The sequence below is a fragment of the Mixophyes fleayi genome, chromosome 1, assembly GCF_038048845.1.
Source record: "Mixophyes fleayi isolate aMixFle1 chromosome 1, aMixFle1.hap1, whole genome shotgun sequence".
Classification (NCBI taxonomy): Eukaryota; Metazoa; Chordata; class Amphibia; order Anura; family Limnodynastidae; genus Mixophyes; species Mixophyes fleayi.
The window spans coordinates 26,296,834-26,306,534 of record NC_134402.1 but is presented as its reverse complement, the minus strand read 5'-3'; positions in this window follow the sequence as shown (position 1 = coordinate 26,306,534).

Below are 9,701 nucleotides of genomic sequence, written 5' to 3'. Positions count from 1 at the left end.
ATCCTTCTATCTAATACTTCCAGGAGTGATGATTAACCACAGATATTTGACTTGCAATTATGACTGTCCTTTTACAGAATGCATGGAGCCTATTAATTATACTACACATTATCTTGCCATTGATTATCATTTATTATTATCATATGGTTGTCACAGCAAACATATACCTGACCAATGTAGTCTTTTGGCACTTGCTTTACGCAGCGGTGAAAGACTTTCCTTATCCACCTCTGCCCAGCAAGTGTGAAGAAACTTTGGAATGAGCTCATTGTCATTCTCAGCTAGCAGAGCATTGAAGGAAGGAGACGAGAAGTGTGAAGCCTGCTGGGGAGAGAAAAGATCCCTCTCCATTAGGCCTTTACCCTGGGGTCAAAGCTGCTAATGCCATACTCAGATGTTGTTAGTTGTAATCGAAGGTAAACCCGAAATATGAGAACAGCGGTATTGATACTAACTTTGGTAAATGATCACAGGTATCTCTGGCATTAGACTGTAGATAAATAGCTGCTAACCTAAATTTGCCATATTCCTGTGACAACTGCAGTTTCCCATAAAGAACCGTCACTTGTTTGCAAAGTGTCGCTTAAATTTCTTTCTTGAGTAACATAAAACTCTCCCTAAGCCTTTTTTTTTCCTGCGAGGTTAACTTTATGTCAGAAATGGCTGTCAAGTTACCTTCACTTTCATATTCATGTCTAGACACTGAATATGATTGAACTGTTCTGTCTTCTTCTTATAGGTTTGCTTTGCGAAATGTACATTATTGACTGCAAATCAGCTAGAGAGTTGGGTCATCGTGAAGGTCGAGTACAAACGCATGGCTTCCAGTCCTCCCAGTGGAATCCGCAGCATTAAAATGATTATTGACTGGTAAAGACGGCAACTACTAACCGCTACTCACAGTGCACATTCATTCATTAAGACTTGTAGTTCAAGATTATACTTGTGCTGCTATAAATATATATATATATATATATATATATATAAAATCATATTCAACTTATTCATGATATTCCTCTCCTTCCCAAGCCCATATTTCCACTTTTAATTATGGTCTTTATATTGTCACAAAATTGAATAAAGAGTTGAAAGCAACAATCCTATGAAAAAAAATTGATGTTTTTTTAACACTGTGACGGGCTATAAGAAGGATGTTAGAATTTACCATTTCTCCTTGGTTTGTTTCTTCAGGCTGCTATTAGTGACTGCACAATGGCAACCACAGTCACATGGCACATGACGTAATGAGCAGAGAAGCTGTTTAATGTCCCTTTTAGCGCTATCTGTTCTGTGTACTGCTAAATTCTCCCCTTCCTCCTCCCCCCTCCTGCCTCCATATGATAATCAGAGAGCTGTGAGCCTGTGTCTGTGTAACTGGCAGCCATACTTTGTAACCTCCAGAGAGATTTTGAAAAGGAGAATAATTTGTAGAAGGACAGCTAAGAAAATAGACATCAGATTCGTGCTTAAATTGGTTCTTAACTGCTGTTTAAAGATTAAAAAATAAATAAAGCTTCTATGCGGTATTACGGCTTTAAAAAACAAACTAGCAAGAACCCCGTGTCCATGCCATGGAGAAAGATGGTTTGTAGCTGCAGTGGATGGACAGTTGATTATAATTATGTGGTACATTTTGAAGATTGCATTTAGTTTGGCGATATATAGTCCGGCTTAAATTATTTATTGTCACTATTTGCAGATACCTGAATAATAACATTTGCAGAAAGGTCTCTTTATATCACTGAATCCTTTATTGTAACGTTATTGTTTTACAATACATGACTTTTGCAGTATTTGTTCACGGTTCTGTTGTTAAAATAAGGAGGATATAAAATGTAAAAAAGAAATGTACACAGCTGGTTATTACATAAAACAAAATCACAAAACTAAACAAGTTTTATACATATCAACAAAATATTTTTTTGTGGAACTTTTATTGACACATAATCCATTTGACAATTTTTTTTTCAAAAAAAGTACATAATCGTTATGTCAATAATCCGAGAGAGAATGGATATGTTTTTCCTTCATTTTACTGAGTCACTTGGAAAGTGTTCTTTGGCAACCAGAGGATGACTTGCTCTAGGCAGTAATATAACGAGATTCATTATTTTGTCAGCCTAGGGCAGAAGACGAGAGTCAGTGTGGTTCATGAGGTCTGATGTGACCTGAGGGGCTCATATCTAATATACATCAAATAATTTATCTTCTACATAAGGACAAAAACTTGCTAAAGTGCGAGGAACACATCAATCAGTCTCTTAGGATAATTTCCTGTATGTATATCCTCAGTTTTTATCCAATGTCTGTTTCACTGAGCCGTGGGGAGATATCGGTTTTTGCCATCTGATATTTTATTCAGGTTATTAAATCCTACTTTTTAAGAACACTAATAACATTTTATTTTACCTACTATTGGACACATACTCTGAAAACACTCTATGAGCTCTATAAACACATATAGGATACAGATAGGACTGTCAAAATTCAGAGGATGAAGACGTTTGTTCTACCACAACTACCAACTTAAAATATCAAGAGACCAATGTAATTTACTACATAATAAGACATAAAAAAATACGTGATCTACCACTCCTGTACAAATTGCAGAAAAATAAACATGTGGACCACCAAACACTGTGAAAATAAAGCAGGAGATATAGTCAACTACACATTCAGTATATGGTAGACATTGTGTGGACACCCACACATGCATAAGTAGGTGGGCAAGGTGTAGTCAACCAACCTCTAAGAAGATGGGGAACAATATGTGTTAAATGAACAATCAGAATATGGACAACAAGATGTGGTCACCAACACAGCCTGAAGGAGGAGAACAAGATCTGGTCACCAACACAGTCTGAAGGAGGAGAACAAGATCTGGTCACCAACATGGTCTGAAGGAGGAGAACAAGATGTGGTCACCAACACAGTCTGAAGGAGGAGAACAAGATGTGGTCACCAACACAACCTGAAGGAGGTGAACAAGATGTGGTCACCAACACAGCCTGAAGGAGGAGAACAAGATGTGATCACCAACACAGTCTGAAGGAGGAGAACAAGATGTGGTCACCAACACAGTCTGAAGGAGGAGAACAAGATGTGGTCACCAACACAACCTGAAGGAGGAGAACAAGATGTGGTCACCAACACAGCCTGAAGGAGGAGAACAAGATGTGATAACCAAGACGGTCTGAAGGAGGAGAACAAGATGTGGTCACCAACACAGTCTGAAGGAGGAGAACAAGATGTGGTCACCAACACAGTCTGAAGGAGGAGAACAAGATGTGGTCACCAACATAGTCTGAAGAAGGAGAACAAGATGTGGTCACCAACACAGTTTGAAGAAAGAGAACAAGGGCCCTGATTCATTAAGGAAAAAAAATTAAATAAGTAGCCTCCTGGACAAAACCATGCTACAATGCAAGGGGTGCAAATTAGTTTTCTAATTTGCACATAACTTCATAATTAAATATTGTCTGTTTTTTCATCAGATTCTAGTTATCATTTTGTAGAATGTACAAAACAGATGAAAGCTAGAATCTGATTGGTTGCTATAGGCAACATCTCAACTTTTTCAAACTCGCAGTTTAGTAAATCTAGCCCTTGGTCTGATTTGATTTTAGTTTTCACTTTTCTGCAGTGAGTAAGAGAATAGCTACTAAAAGAAAACATTCATTATGTGTAAAACGTCCATTCTAGAAACTTTATACAGAATATTATTTCTGAGAATACATTGTTTTTCTAGAGCAATACGTGCAAGAGATACAAATCCCCAGGGTTTTGCATTCGATTTCACACATTAGACAGTTAAATATATCCTATTGCCAAATATTGTTCCAACAAAATATCTGCATCAGTTTTGAGGGAAAAAGTAACTAGCAGCAAAAACAGTGAAGCCTATCTACAACTAAACCCTGTCACATTTACATAGACATTAAATAAGCGCATTGTTAATTCTGTGCTATAATGGGTAAAATTTCTCATGTTATTGTAAATGTGCATCTTAAAATGCAACTCAATGTAAAATGCCGGTTTTGCAAATTGTACCCTTGAAGAAATATTATTTGGGCACTAAACATAAAGTATAAAGATTCTGATATCATCTACCCAACTGTACAACCATAGATTACCATACATTAACCTAATGTCCCCTTACACTCTCATGGGATATGATCCTACCCTGCTATGATGTGCTGTGTACTCTCCAAAATTTTAGACCAATTCAGGTTTGGCTCATATTGCTCATTAACTCGATGACTTCCATACTCAATAGTTTGTTCGATAATTTTAAACCGGTTTGAAATTCATTGAAATGTTACCAATTCAAAGGCCATAAACTAGTTTACAGTACAATAATCAATAGAGCTTTATTAGAATTCACGGTTCGAAATGTGCCTCTGGCATTCATCATCATCATCTATTTATATAGCGCCACTAATTCCGCAGCGCTGTACATAGAACTCATTCACATCAGTCACTCACATATTAAATTTGCACTCAAGGTTCACCGTCGTGTATTTATATTTTTAATTTGATCAACAAACACTCTAGTGTTCCAAGTTCAGATTTCCACCTTGCTGTTTGAGTACCAAGCTCGCCGTTCACCATTAAAAACAGTTGAAATGTATCAACTTAAGCCCGAAAATGGTTAAATCTGCTAAAACATGGTCAAACCCGTTAGACTTTTTCCAATTTAGCTCAGTTTTTCTACTCAATCTAAACAACAGGAAATGACAGTGAATTTTTAGTTTTGGGTTTGGATCCCAATTTTTTTTTCTAAAATCCCTATTTGTTTTGCTAAAATCACATAATATCCCTACATTATTATTAACCTCAATAACATTAATTTCCATTCATTTCCAGTCAATTTTTGTGAAGTGACAAGAACACTGCTACCCCTCCTGTTTCTGTATGAGCAATGGCACTGAGCAATGTCACTGGAGACTGCAGAGTGATAAGAACACTGCTACCCCTGTTTCTGTGTGAGCAATGGCACTGAGCAATGTCACTGGAGAGTGACAAGAACACTGCTATCCCTGTTTCTGTGTGAGCAATGACACTGAGCATTGTCACTGGAGACGGGAGAGTGACAAGAACACTGCTACACCTCCTGTTTCTGTATGAACAATGGCTCTGAGCAATGTCACTGGAGAATGGAGAGTGACAAGAACACTGCTACCCCTGTTTCTGTGTGAGCAATGGCACTGAGCAATGTCACTGGAGACTGGAGAGTGACAAGAACACTACTACACCTCCTGTTTCTGTATGAGCAATGGCTCTGAGCAATGTCACTGGAGAGTGACAAGAACACTGCTGCCCCTGTTTCTGTGTGAGCAATGTCACTGAGCAATGTCACTGGAGATGGGAGAGTGATAAGAACACTTCTACCCCTGTTTCTGTGTTAGCGATGGCGCTGAGCAATGTCACTGGAGACGGGAGAGTGATAAGAACACTGCTACCCCTGTTTCTGTGTGAGCAATGGCGCTGGATCTCCTTGGGAGGGAGCTACTTATGGAATGCAAATCCTGCGAGTTTCGACAACGCAACAATGACGTTTTGCCTCGATTCAGATCCGAGGACGCACAAAAGTAACGAGCTCACAATCCTACTCGGGTCCCCTAAGTTCGGGTGGGCTCAGTTTTCAGAAAACCGAGCCTGAGCATCTCTAGATGAAACCATGCAAGCGTATTCAACCTGACTTCAGATGTGTCGCTAAGCTAACAACGTGGTCAAAGGTATAATGTCCTGTCGCATTAGCTTGCTGTTGCAATAACCACTCATGAATAGATGGAAATGTATTCTAAGTTTATTTAAAAGTAATATAAATAACAGCAATAATGAGTTATACAAATGACATTTCAGTTCCTAAAAATCCTGTGGAGGTGATAAGTTGAATTTTGGAGAAGGAAAACATCTTGTTACTCCTCAATAATTCTCAGAATTGCACCTCAGCAGGTCACCTGTCTATGCCGGTTAGGCGTCTACTTGACAGCCAGGCTATGGGAAGTGCCCCAACTAAGCTTTTGTTAACTACAGTCCTCCCAGGGAACAGTTTGCTTCATGATTTTTATATTAGACCCCTGGGGTCCTGGAATGTTTCTTCGCTAGATTCAAATTCATATTGAACAGCTCCATTTAAACCCACAGAAGCAGAACATCTCATAGTGATACATAACACAAATGCTTAAATAATTACCACCACCGTTCCGTTTTGCCAGCAGTTATTGGAGGGGAACAAACATACAATTATCTCCTAGATTTATTTGGGAAAAAGTCAAACAGAGCGGTATAATTAATAAGTAATAATTTAAATTTTAATACATTCATCAAAAAACACATTTATATTTAACAAAGTAATTCACATGAATTAGAATGCAGAGTGCAGTTTTGTTGTGTGTTTAAAGGACATCTCTTCCGTTACAGCTCTGGGATCCGTTATCTGTTAAACCCATTATCCTGAAAGGTCTGAAAACCAGAATGAAAAAAGTAAATAACTGCTACTTTCTGGTTAAAATGTCATATACACTGACATGACCAACTAAAGGTTCCTCCTTAACTCACGGTAAGGAGCAGAGCTAAATAATTCAGCAAGGAGAGGAATGAAATGGACAAGGTGGAGAATAAGAGAAGTATTTTTATAAATATATTTTAGTGCTCCAAAACCCATTATACAGACAATCATAAGAATGCTGAATAATACATTAGTAAGTTAAATGTCCAAGGTCCAAAAAGGGATAATTAACTTCTATCTGCTTGTGTTTGTCTCTGCAGGTCAGGGGAGTAACTATAGATTTGGAGTTTTCGGCATATAGGTAGTATTGGAGGCCAGAGGAGCTGATGAGGCACCGAGGGAGGATGTGTAGAAGGAGAAGAGCAGGGGGTCGAGAATGGTTCCCTGGTAAATGCCAACAAGTAAGGGAAGAGGTGGGAGGTGGGAGTGGGATTTTTTTTTGATTATGGGGGAGACAAGAGCATGTTTGAAGGAGGAGGGAAAGTTACTGGAGTAGAGGGCTAGGTTGAGGATGAGGGCAAGGCCTCGATAGAGAGGGGACAGAGGAGATGAGAAGGGTTGGGGTCAAGGATAGAGTAGGAGTATAGAAGGCACGGACTTCATTCACAGATGAAGGAGGAGAAGGTTGGTGTCAGTGGTGAACAGAGGTGCATAGGCATACTGAGGGGGGGGGGGGGTTCCTAGTGCCTGGAACCCCCCTCCAAGGCTGAGGCACTGTATAATTGAAGTGGTTGGACCCTGTCCCCGCTTCACACGGCTCTGCTTCAAAAGGGAGAGCTGCGTGCACCTACAGTAGTGCATGCAGCATTGCCCATATATATTATGGGGATAGGGAGAGTTGGAGAGCAGCCAAGCACTGTCTAAAATTATACCCACGCCCCCATGTATGCTGGTCACGCCGACTGGAGGCGTTGTGTGGAAACCCCCCTCTACAAATCCTTATATTGATTGGTGGATACCACACACTAGATGGCTTCTGGAACATTGATTGGTGAATAGCACAGACTATAGATGGCTTTTGGAACATTGATTGGTGGATAACACAGACTAGATGGCTTCTAAAACATTGATTGGTGGATAACACTGACTACTAACTAGTCACAGTAACGGAAGACATCTACTGTTTATCCTGCACTCTGGTTGATGGCTAACAAGGACCATCTGGTGAGTAATTACTCTGACAGTTAAATCACTAACCATCAATCAGAGTGACAGAAGCCAATCTCTCTGTGGAATTGAGTCTCGAACCCATCAGGAACTGGTGGAATATTAGCCTCTGTCCATTGTGGACAGCACATTCTATATCCTTCTATTTTATTTGCCACATCTAGTTCAGAAGTTCTAGTTAGTTGAGCTCACTCACCTTTTCTTTTTAACGTTATATGTGATGAGATTCAGTTAGAGTTGGACGTGAGTGCATTTGTGGGGCGTAAAGATCCACGTTTCCATACCGCGCATCCGTACCGAAATGAGTCCGCTTTTAGATTTGAGCATATGTGCATGTGACAGGGCCATGTTTCATGATGCTTCGTGGGAACTGGAGACAAGTAGCAAGCTACAAGATGAGAGTTAGATAGTGGAAAGTGCAGGTTCCCCCTGCAGCACTCTCTGGATCGGGGATCCTAGCATACTGATGAAAGAAGAAGATTATTGCATCAAATACGTCTCAATGTGAAAGTAAGTTCATATATTAAAATGTTTAAGAAGCATCAACATTTTCTGTACAATCCTGTACAATAGGGAGATTAAAACAAATCACTACAATACAGGATTATAACGTAAAATATAACTTGAAGAAAACTGTGAGGACCCTGGTTGCAAGAGCTAACAATCAAATATAATTCGGGGTAGTGGGTTGTTGTTTGAAATTAAGGCAATGATTACAGTAAAATATGTTGTGATGTTTTAATTTAAAAATCTTATTAGCTTTCATGCTCATTGATAATAATGCCTCCTCATCATCATCATCATCATCATCACACCTTGTTATGATCAATATTTTAACAATAATATGTTGCCCCATTTCTATATTTATCATTAAGAGCGCATTAAGCTATTAAAGTCTCAGTGGCAATTTCTTGTCTCCAAAGGGATGCATATGAACTTGATGCACGCGTAGTTCTGATTATAGTAAATACGACCTTTGGCTTTCAACGCTAACATGACATTATAATATCACTTCTGATTTGGAAACCGTCCGTGCTACCGGTGTCATTGCACAAATCCATTCTGGTAAATTGGAGAAGAAAGTTATTCTATTTACCAGTAAACAGTGCTCACACCCACCGGGAAGAAAAAAAAATTAGCACAAAAAGACGTTTGTAGTTAATAGGATTGTTTCGCTGTGTATGGCACAACAACTAATCATGTAATGATGTTTTCAATACAAATAGCTGAGAAATGACTGATGTTGCCTCTTTTTTTTTATGCAGAAGGAACAAATCATTCAAGGGCAGTAAAAGCCTGCAACAGTTAATAAAAACAAAACAGTGAGGAAAATATATTTGTAGCGTGTTGCAACAGATCTCTGAATAAAGTTACAAGAGCCTTTGCAACGGTAGCTGTAATGTTTCAAGGTGTATTAAGAGTTTGGTAAGTTTCCAGTTGTGCCGAATAAGCTTTCAAGTTACCCTCAGAATGCAGGAATCTCCTCTTGGCTTTGAAGAGTGTTATAATGAGAATTATCTGCCTATACAACGATGATATTCACTGTCGTCCACCTGTTACCTCATTAGGAACTGCGATAATCTTGATGTGGTAGGAGACACTAATCACAGCGCTCTCTTAATCATGGCTTGCCGCAGTATGGATGCCCAAACTTGTTTGCGGGAAGCTATTATATCCGTGGGGTGGTCTGACAAAGAAAAGTCTTGTTCATTTTTTAGGCCCTGTCTGACAGCATAAACAAAAAAAAAAAGAAAACGAAATGATGTACAATAAGAAGTTGAGCCCGAGCCAAGTCTGTAAACAGGCGCCGGTGGAAATCTGGGAAGGGATATATTTTTACCCATGCACTGAGATTCACATTTCAAAGAACGGGGGATCCATTCACTGGTTCTCAAATCTGGATCAGGTATTAAAAACAAGATCCATCCGCAGTCTGGGCAGTACTTTGTAGACACTAATAAATGTCTGGAAGCAGGATGTGGAGGAAGAAAAGGTGTAATACAGTTGTTTTTGAGAGAAT